At 40.1% G+C, this 16,369-nt stretch overlaps 1 long non-coding RNA gene across 1 annotated transcript; it reads left to right on the top strand.

The window, feature by feature from the left end:
• The first annotated feature begins 6,100 nt into the window (after window positions 1–6,100).
• Window positions 6,101–10,574, top strand: LOC139165864 (uncharacterized). Its single transcript, XR_011558824.1, has 3 exons — window positions 6,101–6,185; window positions 9,891–9,991; window positions 10,509–10,574. It is a non-coding gene; the product is annotated as an uncharacterized lncRNA (long non-coding RNA).
• Window positions 10,575–16,369: the final 5,795 nt, after the last annotated feature.

Here is a 16,369-nt window from a genome sequence, read left to right as displayed (position 1 = left end):
ACTACCCTGCTTGGATTTAGTGTACAGTTTCGGCGAGCTTCTGAACTAACAACTCCTGCTTAAGGAGGTGACAATTATGGCCCGAAAAGCCAATTATACCCTTTCAGGGTTTGGCAATCTGTTGATAGTCACTCATGCCTTAGTCATTACCCAATTGGATTATTGTAATGAATTCTGCTAAAGGTTGCCCTTGAGCTTGAAAAGAACAAAAGGTACAAGTCCAGAATGCAGCAGCATGAGTAATTATACTCATGTGATACTATTCCCAGTTGGCTTTCCCGGGGCAGTTCAAAGTATTGGTGATCAGCTTTAGAGCAATAGCAATAGCAAATTTATATACTGCCCCATAGTGTTTTACACTCTCTAGGCCAGTGTTTTTCAACCAGTGTGCCGAGGCACACTAGTGTGCCGCGAGACATGGTCGAGTGTGCCGCGAAGCTCGGAGAGAGAAAGAAAGCAAGAGAGAGAGAAAGCAAGAGAAAGAAAGCAAGAGAGAGAGAAAGCAAGATAAAGAGCGAGAGAGAAAGAGAACGAGAGAGAAAGAAAGCAAGAGAGAGAAAGAGAACAAGAAAAAGAAAGCAAGAGAGAGAGAGAAAGCAAGAGAGAGAAAGAAAGCAAGAGAGAGAGAGAAAGAGAGGGAGGGAAGGAGAGAGAGAGAAAGACATAGAGGGAGGGAGGGAGAGAGAAAGAGAGCAAAAAAGAGAGGAAGGGAGAGAAAGAAAGAGGCATGGAGAGAGAAAGAAAGAGGAAGGAAGGGAGAGAAAGAGAGAGAGAGAAATAGAGCGAAAGGGAGGAAGAGAGAGAGAATTTTTTTGTCCAAACTTTTTTTAGCCCCCCCCTCCCCGCCCCGCTCAATGTGCCCCAGGGTTTCGTAAATGTAAAAAATGTGCCGCGGCTCAAAAAAGGTTGAAAATCACTGCTCTAGGCAAATTATAACACCTAGAAAGCAAGGAAATAACAGAATAGGGCTGAGAAATTTGTTTGTTTGTTTGTTTGTTTGTTTGTTTGTTTGTTTGTTTGTTTGTTTATTTATTTGATTTGATTTGATTTGATTTGATTTGATTTGTATGCCGCCCCTCTCCGTATACTCACGGCAGCTCACAACATACAATAAAACAATTCACAACAAATCTAATAAATTTTAAAAAAAATTAAAAACCATTATTAAACCAGACATACACACAGACATACCATACATAAATTGTATAGGCCCGGGGGAGGGGGGGAATACCTCAATTCCCCCATGCCTGACGGCAGAGGTGAGTTTTAAGGAGTTTACGGAAGGCAAGGAGGGTGGGGGCAGTTATAATCTCTGGGGGGGGAGCGGGTTCCAGAGAGTCGGGGCCACCACAGAGAAAGCTCTTCCCCTGGGACCCGCCAGACAACATTGTTTAGCTGACGGGACCCGGAGAAGGCCAACTCTGTGGAACCTAATCGGTCACTGGGATTCGTGCGGCAGAAGGCGGTCCCACAGATATTCTGGTCCGATGCCATGAAGGGCTTTATAGGTCATAACCAACACTTTGAATTGTGACCAGAAATTGATCGGCAACCAATGCAGACTGCGGAGTGTTGGTGTAACATGGGCATATTTGGGGAAGCCCATGACTGCTCTCGCAGCTGCATTCTGCATGATCTGAAGTTTCCGAACACTTTTCAAAGGTCGCCCCATATAGAGAGCGTTACAGTAGTCGAATCTCGAGGTGATGAGGCAATGAGTGACTGTGACTGTGAGTTTGCCCTGTAGGTGTTTAAAAAGGCTTTTACCAGGGACAATAACCTTATGGATAGAGAATACAGATGATGATGATGATGATGATAATAATAATAATAATAATAATAATGATGACAGTAATTCAGATTTTATTATTATTTTCTCTATTGAGCGGATACTAGAGAGAATGGTCAGTGATGTCATGATGTCACTTGAGAAGCTGGAGGTGGATTTTCAACACATTCTACCCCTTCTCGGGATTTTTGTGTGTGTGTAGAACATGGTTTCAAGCCATTGCTATAGGACATTGGTTCTACAGAACATGGATAGCAATCATGACACTATTATTCAGCATTCTGCATTTGGATAAAACAATCCTGAGGAGTCAAAATTGGGCTAAGAAGCTGCATTTTATATGAGAGCCATAAACTGCCTATGCTTACCCTACAAGGAACTGCACGCTTTGAGAGACAAGTGATGTAAAGGCTTTGCTTTCTCAGACATATGGAATACAAATTTACATAGCTGCCGCTGATTGGCTAATCTAGCAGCGGGATAAATAAACTACTGTCAATGGCTACCAGGCTTCAGAGAAGCCCTTAAGATGGCTTCCCTGCAGACTGTCGGCAGTCTGTATTAGTTCTAGCTAATAGACAATAAAGGTGCTGAACTGTTCCTGTGACTTGCCTTTTCATTTATGCGCAAATCTAACACTGACTACTGTCACTTTCCAGACAAAAGAGGTCCTAATTGGATGGACAAATGTTGCCAAGAGAGGAACAACATGTAGAAATCAATAGGAAATTATCTGACTTTGGAATACCACCACCAATGAAATAAACACGTCATATATTTTTAAAGCCAATCACTGAGACTAAGAGTCCTAAATGTGACAATGGGAGTCTGATATAAGGACAACTGAAATGTGGACGGGTGGGGGCAGAGATTACAGTTTAAAACTAATGCAGCTCAGGAGAATCTTGGCAGCCAGTTCTATAGTCCCACAGAGTGGGCCTTCTCCGGGTCCCATCAACTAAACAATGTCGGTTGGCGGGCCCCAGGGGAAGAGCCTTCTCTGTGGCGGCACCGGCCCTATGGAACCAACTCCCCCCGGAGATTAGGATTGCCCCTACTCTTCCTGCCTTCCGTAAACTCCTTAAAACCCACCTTTGTCGTCAGGCATGGGGGAATTGAAACATCTCCCCCTGTGCATGTTTAATTTATATATGGTATGCGTGTGTGTATGTTTGTTAGTATATGGGGTCTTTTAAATCTTTAAACATTTTAAAAACTGTTGGATTATTTATGATTTGTTGTTACATGTTGTGAGCCGCCCCGAGTCTTCGGAGAGGGGCGGCATACAAATCGAATAAATAATAATAATAATAATAATAGATCAGGGGTCTCCAAACTTGGCAGCTTTAAGACTTGTGGACTTTAACTCCCAGAATTCCCCAACCAGTGCTGGCATTGGGAATTCTGGGAGATGAAGTCTGCTAGTCTTAAAGCTGCCAGATTGGAAGACCTCTAATCTACAGATATTAATATTGGCTGCATGTGTCATTGCCTTCTAAAATCTGTTCTATGATTTGCTTTGTCCAACGGGATGGCAATACTGTATCTTGACTAGCTTATTGTTAAAAAAACAAACCCAAAAGCATCTTTTCCCATTCTTGTGAGGGCATGTCAGTTCTTCAAAACAATGGAATGGCCTGTGACAGCCCCAAATGAAGTTCTGTAGATCTCCAGTGTAAAGCTGACAAAAGAGGTCTTATAGTTAGCCTTTTCTCTTTTGAGAGAAATATACAATGGGGAGGGAGGGGAATCTCTGGAAGTTGAATTTAGTCTTTACTATCTTGCTTTTCTACATCCCAAATTGAAATAATTGTTCAATTTAAACACTGAGGTCCCTTGGGAGACAATCATAATCTCACACTTTGGGAAATTAGAACATTTTACTGAATGCAAAAGACAGTGTGCGTGGGTTTGTGCCTATGCACACATACATATTTTCTTACTTTCAAAGACTGCAGGTTACATCTGTTATGCTTTGAGAAAGGGTGAAAAGAATCCATTCTTTTTTTTGCAGGGGGAAAAAACCCTTTTATTTCTATTTTCCTTTGGACAAAATTAAATGCTGATAATTACTTGCAGCGGGTGGTCTACACATTTTAACTAGAAAAAGAATCTGAATTGAAATGCTAAGGAGTATCAAAATATCTTAATGTTGGGAATTTGTTTTATACGCACAGCTGCAATTTCTTGCCTAGGGCCATCAGGTTTAGAATGGAGAACTTTAAAAAAATATGGAGCATATTAATAAAAAATCGAGGGAATAACGGAGAAAGAAAATCACTCAGCAAGCTGCTGCTTGTGGAGAATATAAGGCAACTGTAATATACCAGTAATTCAGTACCATTTTCAAGTATTCAAGTATATTGTTCAGAAAGAAGTTCATTTTCTAAATAATTCCTCTGATGTTCGATTCCTCTGCCTCTTGTGTTAGTTTGTCTCACCATTTGAGTTCTCTTTAACATTTTTTTTAAAAAAACCTAATCTTATGGAATTGGAGACCAGAAAGTTTATTTATTTACTATGTGTACTATAGTCCATTTCATAGTGAAAACAATAAAATGGTTAGCCTTTAAAATACAGTTGGATTTTTGTTGTTTTTAATACAACATACTATCGTGGGTGCCTCGTTCGAATCTTGTTGCTAAAGTATTATCTTCCACTGTTAATATTTCAAAAGATGTTGCATTGCTTACTGCAGTGTTTCCCAACCTTGGCCACTTGAAGATATCTGGACTTCAACTCCCAGAATTCCCCAGCCAGCGAATGCTGGCTGGGGAATTCTGGGAGTTGAAGTCCAAATATCTTCAAGTGGCCAAGGTTGGGAAACACTGGCTTACTGTATATACCAGTGATGGCGTACCTTTTATGGTCCGCATGCCAAAAGGATATGTTTGTGTGTCTCCATCACTGGTATATAAAGTAAGCAATGCAAAATCTTTTGAAGTATTAACAGTGGAAGACAATAATTTAGCAACAAGATTCGAATGAGGCATCCACGATAGTACGTTGTATTAAAAACAACAAAAATCCAGCTGTTTCTTAAAGGCTAACCATGTGCCCACACCCATTTCCCCCCACACATGCGCACACCCCCAGAGTGTCCCGGCACATGTGCACAAACTTCTCGTCCATGTGTATGCACACAGGCCTCACTGAAGCCTGGAATGGTGAAAAAAAATGACCAAATGGGCAAACCAGAAGTTTGACAAAAATGGTGCTGTTTCTCGCACTCCGGGGCTCCAGGAAGCTTCTCTGAAGGCTCTGGAGGGCAAAAAACAGCACAACGAGCAAACCGGAAGTCCATTTTTCTAAACTTCTGGCTAGCCCATAAGGCGTTCTTTTGCACCTCCAGAGGACAAAACAGCCTTCCTCAAGGCTGAAAATCAACTGGCTAGCACACACAGGAATTTGTCTCCAGTGCATAAGCTTTCAGTAGACCGAATTCCAATAGACTAAACTGGGATATTTTTATTGGGCTATAACTAAATAGAATGGTGCATATAATACAAGAAATGTTCTCTTCGTACAAAATCTAAGTTCCATAGATTCCTTTGCATGTGTCAATAAGTTTGAATGAATAGTCTTTTAACAGCTGACAAAAGTGGCACGTCTCTCAAAAAAGCTTGCAAAAAATAACAGCAGTGCCTACAGCAAACCAAATGATGCCCATTCCCTTGAAAAACATTGTTGTATATCAGTGATGGTGAACCTTTTTTTCCTCGGGTGCTGAAAGAACATGGACGCACACTATCATGCAAGTGCCCAAACCCATAATCCAATGCCTGGGGAGGGCGAAAACAGCTTCCCACAACTGCTGGAGGCCCTCTGGAGGCCGGAAACGGCCTACTTCACAACTTCTGGCGGACCCAATAGGCTCATGTTTCGCCTTCCCCAGGCTCTTGCCTCTGTGCAAGCCAAAAATAAGCTGGCCAGCACACACATGCACATCAAAGCTGAGTGTGCCAGCAGATATGGCTCTGTGTGCCACCTGTGGCACCCATGCCATAGGTTATCCATCACTATTGTATATGATTTATAATTAAGGGAGAGGCTAGCTTCTGGCACAGAGTTACTAATAACTGGCTTTTTGTGCAATTTTGCTTGTACTCTAGGTATTTGCAAGCATTTTCACCTAACACAATACATTTTTGCTGAACCAAGGACCAAGCTAATTTTTAGCATGGAATAATCCTCGGTTCAAATGAAATTCCTGCCCTGGCTCACTGGAACTTGGCAACCGCCTTATAGGTCTCAAAGGCCGTTGCCCATAACTTAAAAAGAGTGCACAACAATCCCTTCTCAAGAGATCCTTCAGCTATAAACACTGCTGCCCAATTGATTCGGAAGGAATTGGCACAAGGCAGGAGACTCATCGCGTATTCAGAGCACAGCTCAGGTAAGAAATTATCTGCATGACATATCCGCAGCTTTGCTCAAGTTCTTTGTAGCAGGGCTCAGTTGAAGCTAGCCATGCCTGTTGGGTGATTTACGAATGCTGAAAAGGAAGTGAAGGAGCGTGGCATTCTCCTTCTCATACAGATTAGAAGGCCGAGCTGCGGGCGCCCAGGCGCCAAGCCGAGTTCTATATCCTCCAGCCAATCAAAAGGTTTCCTTTGCCCCGAGTTGCTGGGTAGTGCTAACCATTCAAAAACACTGAATAATTTGAACCAAGCAATAACAAGTACAACAAAAACAGGTTGTAGATACTGTAGGCATTCTTCCTCGGTTGAGATTTTAAATGCCTGCCTTCTCTTTTTGGTTAAATGGAATCGGGGAGGGGGGGAGAAAAAACACTTGCATTGGGAATGGGATGAAAAAGGGGAGAAGGGGGGCTTAGGAAAAGAAAAATTAAAGAGAACAAACCTTGATTTGTTTGTGCATTTTGCAGTAGCCTCTGCAGACTTTTAATGGGAAATGTTAATGAGATGGAGGAGCGGAGGGGGGAACCAAAGGATTTTGAAAGGATGGGGGGGGGGAGATTCCCCTTTCTTAGAATTACAGGAAGCTCTGTTGAAGCTGCAGCTGTTCTTATCACTAGCCGCATTATTTCTCAAAACGGTGCTAAATAAAAGCAGCCTTTACCACCAGCAGAAAGAATCTTGTGAAGCCTTTTCATTTCTCTCCTAAGATAGGGAAATATTCCCATGTAGGTTCCTCCTTCTTGCAGAATTTGGCAAGTTTAGATTACAAGCATTAAGAAAGCATCAGCATCAGCAACCCACTTATGGAAATGATGAAATTATTTGATTTATCTATAGCGGCCCTTGGATATGTGGAGATCAACACCTACAGGGGAGTCCCATCTAACACAGCCAGGGTTGTAAGCTTTAGAAATGGATGTTACTGCAGCATAACTGGTTTGAGCTGGGGATAAAATTGGCTCTCTTCCAAGAGAGGCTTGATCACCTCTTGGAATTGGGTATGTCTAGCTTAATGAAAAGAAGGACTAGGGGAGACATGATAGCAGTGTTCCAATATCTCAGGAGCAGCCACAAAAAAGAGGGAGTCCAGCTATTCTCCAAAGAACCTGAGGGTAGAACAAGAAGCAATGGGTGGAAATTAAACAAGGAGAGAAGCAACTTGGAACTAAAGAGAATTTTCCCGACAGTTAGAACAATTAATCAGTGGAACAGCTTGCTTCCAGAAGTTGTGAATGTTCCAACAATGGAACTTTTAAAGAAGATGTTGGATAACCATTTGTCTGAAGTGGTGTAGGTTTTCCTGCCTAAGCAGGGGTTGGACTAGAAGACCTCCAAAGTCCCTTCCAACTCTGTTATTCTATTCTATTCTGTTCTGTTCTATTCTATTCTATTTGAACATCCAAAGATAGAGGAGCACCCCAGGTAGTCCTTTCCCTAATCAGTTGGCAACCTTATATGCAGCATGGATTGCCAGCCTTCCCCTCCAATGCTACCCAAAACCAAGAGGTTCCATAAGGTGATCACTTCTGGGCATGCATATTTTATGGTATATTTTAAAGGGGGGAAAATGTCTCCACCTTTTGAAATTCTGCTCATTGTAAACTATTAAGTGAGACTGGAGGTTAGCATTCTGAGTTATAACTGAATACATACAGTACATGCTAATGATCAAATGGAAGAGAAGAAATGGAAGCTTGTTAGTTTTGCAAGTACGTATTCAGCATGGAGTAAATTAAAAGCTAAAATTAGCTTGATTCCATTTTATGACTGGAATAAGTCGAGACCCTTAGACTATTTTCAGTTTTCTGCTTACCTCTCAAGTAAGTCAGACAAATTTTGGAAATAGCAGGACTTGTTGATTTGGGGGATTTGTCCTTGCTAAGCTGGATAAATGTCAATAGGATATCTAACTATGTAGCAGGACTTTATTATTATTCTCATCTTTCCAATTACCTCCTCCTATTGGTATCTTATGACTATCACTATATACATATATATCGATAGATAGATAGATAGATAGATAGATAGATAGATAGATAGATAGAGAGAGAGATAGATAGATAGAGAGATAGATAGATAGAGAGATAGAGAGATAGAGAGAGAGAGAGATATGTAGATGTAGATGTAGGTAGGTAGGTAGATAGATAGGGAGGGAGGGAGGGACAGAGATAGTGAGCGTGAGAGTGAGAGTGTGTGTTTATGCACTGGAGACAAAGAACCTATCCTATCCTATTCTACCCTACCCTACTCTATATTCCCTTCCCTTATTGGGAAATAGCAATAAGTCTAAAATTCTGTTTGAATGAAAAAAATCTGTAACTGCTTATAGAAAAACCTGAAGAACAAAAAAAAATCCTAAAAAACAAAAAAATAAAAAACCTTCTAGATAATAAGCATATGTCACCATTGTGCCACATCTAACTCTTACAAATAAATTCGTAAATTTCTATGAATACTAATAAGTTTTATTTAGATTGGGGAGGTGAGAAAGAAGGAGTTAATTATTTCCACTCTTGAGTATTCTCCAATGCAAACTGGAGTCTCTTGCCGCTAATAAAACTATTAGACCATAAGGAAAATAATTGTGGTTTTGTTATGTCTTCTTTCTATCATGTACACAGAACAGGCAGTAATTTGTGACTACAACTTTAATGAAACATAATTAATTGCATATTATAGAACAGGCATTGTTTAAAGGGAAAGATACCATTTTATGTGAAATTGGAAACACTACTTGTTAGTTTTACAAAAATGTGGCACAGAACTTATTTTTTCACCACTGTTTCTTTGTATCCAGAATAGCCTCATCTATTAAATTGCTGGTGTAAAGGCCTGCAAAGAAGACCTATAAAATGAAGACTATAGTCACAAGCATAATGTTAATCTGAAAGAGAGAATTTATACATCACCCAAAGCCAAGACTATTATGTTTTATTCCATAGGTTCCATGCAATTTGATAACCCATAAATCATAGTCCAAAAGCCACAAACCAGCGGCATTAGGACTTAATATTTTCTGCCATTCCAGATGAATTCTTACATGTAGCTTAATTTGTATTGGTCAAATTCACGTATTAGTATCTGTTTGTTGAAATGTGTTCACACATCACTTTAAGTGTGAAATGTGTTCACACATCACTATAAGCAATGTCGTTTGGCGGGACCCAGGAGAAGAGCCTTCTCTGTGGCGGCCCCGACCCTCTGGAACCAGCTCCCCCCAGATATCAGAGTTGCCCCCACCCTCCTTGCCTTTCGCAAGCTCCTTAAAACCCACCTCTGTCGTCAAACATGGGGGAATTGAAATTTCCCTTCCCCATAGGCTTATAGAATTTATACATGGTATGCTTGTATGTATGAGTGGTTCTTTAAATTGGGGTTTTTAGACTGTTTTAATATTAGATTTGTTTACATTGTCTTTTTATATTGTTGTTAGCCGCCCCGAGTCTTCGGAGAGGGGCGGCATACAAATCTAATAAATACAAATACAAATACAAAATTATTTAATGAGCTACAAATGGCAAGGTCCCTGATACACTATGTACAAACTATGGTGAATTTCACTAGAACGGGACTACAGCAAGAATTATTTCAATCATTTTCACATCAACAATTTTATTCACATCCTTCATCTTTTAAAAGTCAGTACTCTTCAAATAGAGTCACTCATCTTTCTCTTACAGGTGCCACACATATGTTGGATCTATAATTGTTGAAATTTCCCAACTGGCATGACTAAGAATTCTAGCAATTGTAATTCCATCTGAAGCAACCATAATGAATGGCAAGTATGCAGCAATCTTATAATACAAATACTGCCCTTATAAACTTATGTCCAAATGCCAGATACAAGATATCATGAAATATATGATAGATCATGAAATTTGCCCTCATGGCACTTTTTTTTTCCATTTGCCCTACCCCTTGTGCTAGTTGCAGACATTTAGGTTTCCATCATATATAAAAACTACCATCTTAAAGTTGGCATAGTGGAACAGCTCAAATATTCAGTTTTAAATAAGTAATCAATTTACTTATTATAATTCTTAAACTTATCTTATGCCTTATTCCTGCTTCACATTTCCATGTTATGGAATGGATAAATTTAGTCATTATGCAATGTACTTATGCATTGTGTTTGCAATTTACATAAGGACGATAGCTTAACATATGCAGGAGTACTGTTTCGCGTGCTCAAATCACAAATCACTTGTTCATACGAGGAAGACACGGTAAATCCCAGCACAATGGAATAACTGATGCAGATAAAAGTTTTCTACTAAAATAATTGTGTTTTCCAGCAGTGACGTATGAAGTCATCCTGAAAAAAAAATGACAACCAGAAATCCCTTAGCATCTTTCATGAAGATAATATTTTATTATATAATAATTCATATCAGATAATATTTTTTTTTAAAAATTAACATGGTATGTTGCGTTCCCATTGGTTGGTTGCTGAGTATAAATAACCTGTCAAGTTGTGGTAATTGTTGTTCTGCATTAATGTTAAATAAAGTTGAGTTGTACCTGCTTCAGCTGTCCGCTTGGTCACTACACTACAATAACTGTTGAAATTCTAGCTGATCACTTTTATGCCTGTTGGTTTATTTTAAGCCAAGTAACCAGAAACAATTTTCTTAATTCTTGAATATCTGAAAATGGGAGATTTGTTATTATTTTGTTTATTGTCAAACAGGTACAAGATAACAAATATAGATGTAAATATAAACAAAGGAAGTAAGTCCTCTACCTACAAATGTCTTTGCTTACGAACTTTTCTAGATAAGAACCGGGTGTTCAAGATTTTTTTGCCTCTTCTCAAGAACCATTTTCCACTTACAAACCCGAGCCTCTGAAACTGTAACCGGAAAAGGCAGGGAGAAGCCTCTGTGGGGCCTCCCTAGGAATCTCCTAGAAGGAAACAGGACCGGAAAAGGCATGGCGAAACCTCTGTGGGGCCTCTCTAGGAATCTTGTGGAAGGAAACAGGGCCAGAAAAGGCATGGAGAAACCTCTGTGGCGCCTCTCTAGGAATCTCCAGGGAGGAAACAGGGCCTCCACCCTCCCTGTGGTTTCCCCAATCACACACATTATTTGCTTTTACATTGATTCCTATGGGAAAAATTGCTTCTTCTTACAAACTTTTCTACTTAAGAACCTGGTCACGGAACGAATTAAGTTCATAAGTAGAGGTACCACTTTACAGATAAATGGGGACAGTAAGACAAGGGACAGTAGGCATGCTGGTGCACTTATGCACGCCCCCTTCACAGACCTCTTATGAATGGAGTTTAAATATGGTGTCAGGCATCTTTTAAAAACAAACCTTTATTGCCTGTGTGCTATTACATGTGGCAGGCCTCTAAATTTAAATTAAGTCACTTTGGCTACATTTGTAAGCCCATATGCATGAAAATTGTAATCTGGGTGAGTACAGCATTGGCTTTCTTAATGACTTTTATCTAATTGATAATTATTTTCCCATACAAATATAAAACCCTAGGGAGAAACAATATTTAAATACAATATAAAAAGGCACTGAACTAAAGAAATCCTTTTTTCGCAATAGAACAGATTTCTATTGCTCAATTCAATGATGCCTTTAAGAGAGAAGAATTCAGAGCAAAAATTCAGGATCTCATTGGATGGAATGGACAAAAGAGCCACTAAGGCCAACAGGATTGGCTTACAATATTGTGAAACAATATACAATTAGCATCGAAAGAGCATCTTTACTAAAACAAATAAGGGTTTTTAAATTGTTTTAGTATTAGTTTTAGTATTGGATTTACATGATGTTTTATATTATTGTTGTTAGCCGCCCCGAGTCTACGGAGAGGGGCGGCATACAAATCCAATAAATAAATAAATAAATAAATAAATAAATAAATAAATGAATAAATGAATGAATGAATGAATGAATAAATAAATAAATAAATAAATAAATAAATACTCGTGATTTAAAATTTAAAATTACTTGTTCAAATAAAATCAAAGGTGGCCTCTTGTTTGGATCTTTCAAGCCAAGGGAGAGCAGATTAACTAGCCAGGAATGATGGAGCACAACCTCCATTACCAATTTATGCATTGGGGCAGATTCATACATGAGGAACAGATTCTTAAGGAACCCTGTCCAGGGATCATGCAGAATAGCTTTCTTCAATTTGACTCTGATTCAATCTGATCTGTGGGCTACCACCATCCCTTTGCACTGGGCCCATGTGTGACATGATAGCCGTCTTCCAAATATTTGAGGGCTTATCACAAAGAGGAGGAAGTCAATCTCTTATCCAAAGCACATAAAGGCAAGAAAGGAGCAATGTGTGGAAATTAATCAAGAAACAACCCAACCTAAAATTAAGGAGAAATTTCCTGACAGAATAATTAAGCAATGGAATGACTTGCCAGCAGACGTTGTGGGTGCTCCAATACTGGAGGTTTTTGTTAGTATTATGTACAAAATAGTTGGGTTTGCAATATATAAACAAGCTAACAATGAATTTGTTTGTATTAAAGTACTGTAGCTTTAACAGCTAGTGTTGCAAATTGCCATAACAGGGCGCCAGAAAGCATGATTCTCTCTCTCTCTGCTCTCTCTGTTCTTTCTGCTGATTCACTTTGACTGATGTAGTAAGCTCTGTGTGTTCGATGGTAGTTTGATGTATTTGTAACCTGTCATTTATGTCTGATATGTAAGACAAAGACAAGCTTGCAATATTATTATTGTATTGTGAGATATTAACTGTTTAACTTGTCAGTGTTATTTCTAAAAGTAGACACTATTTTATATATTTTATTGTATGTTTTGTATGACTGAATTACTCATATCTCCTGGATATCTGCTGGAATCCCATGTTTTCCTCTGTGATAACTCAAGAGTTCTGCACACTCCTTAACAGTATCTAAGAAAAGATGGGACAGTCATTTCTCTGAAATACTATAAGGTTTCCTGCTTGAGCAGGGGGGTGGACTAGAAGACCTCCAATGTCCCTACCAACTCTGTTATTCTTCAGTCTGATAGTGTGGCTTGGCTCTTTGAAATGATAGGTAGTGCTGCAGGTAGCAAGAGGGAAAAGGAGTAGCAAATGCTCACTGTAAATAGGAAGCAACTCTGTGGATCATTCCATGGGTATTATATACTCAGTATCACATTTTACTGAAGCCAAGAGGTCAGGGGGGGAATAACCTCCAAGGCCTGCTTTTAAGCAGGCTTATTTTAAGATCAGGAAGAGATACATATACTTTTTCATTTTTTTAATTTTATATAAAGTTTTATTTACAGATATAATACAAGGTACTTAGAATACATGAAAAGGAAAAAGGAAAAACAAACAAGAAAAACAATACATCCAAAGATACATATTAAAACAATACATCGAATAAGAAAAATTAAAAACAAACAAACAAACAAACAAAAAACCTAAACAAGCAAAAAAAGGAAACCCATATATTAAAATAAAGGCGTGTACAGGATCAGTATATATATTCTTCCGAAACTATGTAAATTTTCTTTAGATTCAGTTAGTTTTCATCCAAAAAAAAAATATGACTTTTTTAGACAATCAGTTCAATTAGTAAATCATAACTTTATCTTGCTTGTTCTTTTTGTTTTCATCAGGGATATATATGTGTGTGTGTGTGTGTGTGTGTTTACATGTTCGTATTGTAATTAGCAAGGATTTTTTCTTTTTTCTAACCAGTGGTAAATTCCAACAATCATAAAATTGTGAGATACATATACTTGTCTGTTAGACTAGCTTTCCAAACCCACACAAATCTTGCATTTAACAATCTGTGACTTGAGAAGTTAAGCAAACGTGAACATTAATCTTTAACTTCTATTAAGTATTGGTGAAGATGTGATAATGGGCTCCGGGTTTCGAAATTTAACTATATTGGTTGATCTTCAAGAGAGACAGATGCACAATTGTCATTCATCAGCTTTGCATTCAAGTTATGCAATAAACCACATACTAAGTGATATGAAACCATAGTCTGCTGCTGTGGCTTTTTAAATAACTAGACGTACAAAGCATCAGCCAATGAAGTTTTTCCTGGGGTAATGAAGTAAGCCATTCCCAAAACTGAAGTCACTGGTTGCTATTGTAGTCACAAGAGCAGTCATGTGAGGTTGGGGATGACAAAATCCAGACTGCTGGAAATGTGTCTTTTTCTTTTACAGTCGCACAATGCTGATATTGAGACCCTAACGATACTCATTGACCCTCAGGCTGATTTGCTGCCCTAAAAATTAAATGAAAAGAAGGGCTGTAATGGAAAAAGGACTTGGAGGGACATGATAGCAATCTTCAAACATCTAAGAGGCTGCCACAAAGAAGAGAAGGTCAACCAAAGTACCTGAAGGCAGGGCAAGAAGCAATTGTGTGGAAACTAATCAATGAGAGAGACCTAGACCTAAGGAGAGATTTCCCGGCAGAACAATTATTCAATGGAACAACTTGCCTCCAGAAGTTGGGGATGCTCCAACACAGGAGTTTTTTAAAAAAGAGATTAGATAACCATTTGTCTGAATTGGTACAGTGGTGCCTCAACTTAAGAACTTAATTCGTTCCGTGACCAGGTTCTTAAGTAGAAAAGTTTGTAAGTAGAAGCAATTTTTCCCATAGGAATCGATGTAAAAGCAAATAATGCGTGCAAACCCGTTAGGAAAGAAATAAAAGCTCGGAATTTGGGTGGGAGGAGGAAGAGAAAGAAGAGGAGGACAGTCACTGCAGACGGAAGAAGGTGAGGTGAGGGGAATCAAAAAAATCCAAAACTTTAAGGCTTTTTTAAAAAAAGACGGACTCTGAGGTGGTGAGGAGGAGCATGCGCCTCCGATACACCCGGCACGAGGCTGCCTCCAATACACTGCACCAGAGAGAGAAACCCAGGCGGGCGAGAGGGGGTAACCTCCTGCTCCTTTGACTGAAAGGCTGCCACCTGCTTCCTCTTCCTTCCCATGCTGAAGGGCTCCCCTCTCCTCTCGCTCGCTTGCTTTGTAGCCGGCGCCTTTCCTTCACTGTGGTGATTTTTCAGCTTGGCTGAAGCCAAGTTGATTTGGCCAGGGTGAAGCGCCCCCTTTTGCCTTTCTGTGGCCAGACACTTCGGGAGGCAACCTTGTGCCTAGTGTGTGGGAAGCAGTGCAAGGAAGTCACCACAGTGAAGTGGCTTATTTCCTCCCCAAGAAGGAAAATGCTCCGTTCACTCTGGCCTGCCCAGAGCAAAGGGAGCATTTCTTTTCTCTGGGCCCTGGCAGAAGTTTATTCCCTCTCCAAGCACCCAGAGAAAGGAAAATGCTTTGTTCGCTCTGGACTGCCAAAGCCTCCTTAAGCTCCACCGAAAGGGGCAGGGGCGTGTTTATCCTCTCCAGGCCGTAGGACACCTCTGGAGCCTCTGTAGGGGGAAAAACAGGCCTACTGGGCCCACCAGAAATCGGGAGCTATTTCTGTACTCCAGAGGACAGAGGAGGGCTGGCGTTTTTGCCCTCCCCAGGCTCCAGGGGATGGGCCATGTGGGGGCATTGAATTATGGGTGTGGGCACATGCATGCATGCAATAGTATGTGCACACGTGTTTTCGGCACCTGAGGAAAAAAAGGTTCACCATCACTGGTATAGGGTTTCCTGTCTCAGCAGGAAGTTGAATTAGAAGACCTCCAATGTCCCTTCCAACCCTATTATTTACTAATTTATTCATTTAATTTATATGCCGCCCGACTCCCTGAGGACTCTGGGCGGCTTACAGCAAAAAGAACAACATCTAAAAAATAATTTAAAAGATCATTTAAAACCCCTTAACCGTGCATATCTCTTGTGGCCGGGCCTAGATGATACCTTATTTGATCAATAGCTCCAGGCCTGCTGGAAAAGCCAGGTCTTTACAGCTTTCCAGAAGGCCAGTAGGGCAGGGGCAGTATGGATCTCTGGGGGTAGCTGGCTCCAGAGAGCCACCACAGAGAAGGCCCTCCTTCATGGCCCTTCCAGCCAACACTTTTTAGCTGATGGGACCCAGAGAAGGCCAACTCTGTGGGCCCTTATCGGCTGCTGGAAGCTATGTGGTAGAAGGCGGTCGTGAAGATAGGCTAGCCCTAAGCCATGTAGGACTTCTTATTTTGATATTGTGTTATAATGGAGAAGTCACATGTGAAAAGACAAAAGGAATATA

Source organism: Erythrolamprus reginae, chromosome 3, assembly GCF_031021105.1.
Source record: "Erythrolamprus reginae isolate rEryReg1 chromosome 3, rEryReg1.hap1, whole genome shotgun sequence".
NCBI lineage: Eukaryota > Metazoa > Chordata > Lepidosauria > Squamata > Dipsadidae > Erythrolamprus > Erythrolamprus reginae.
This window is presented reverse-complemented; position numbering and strand designations above follow the sequence as displayed.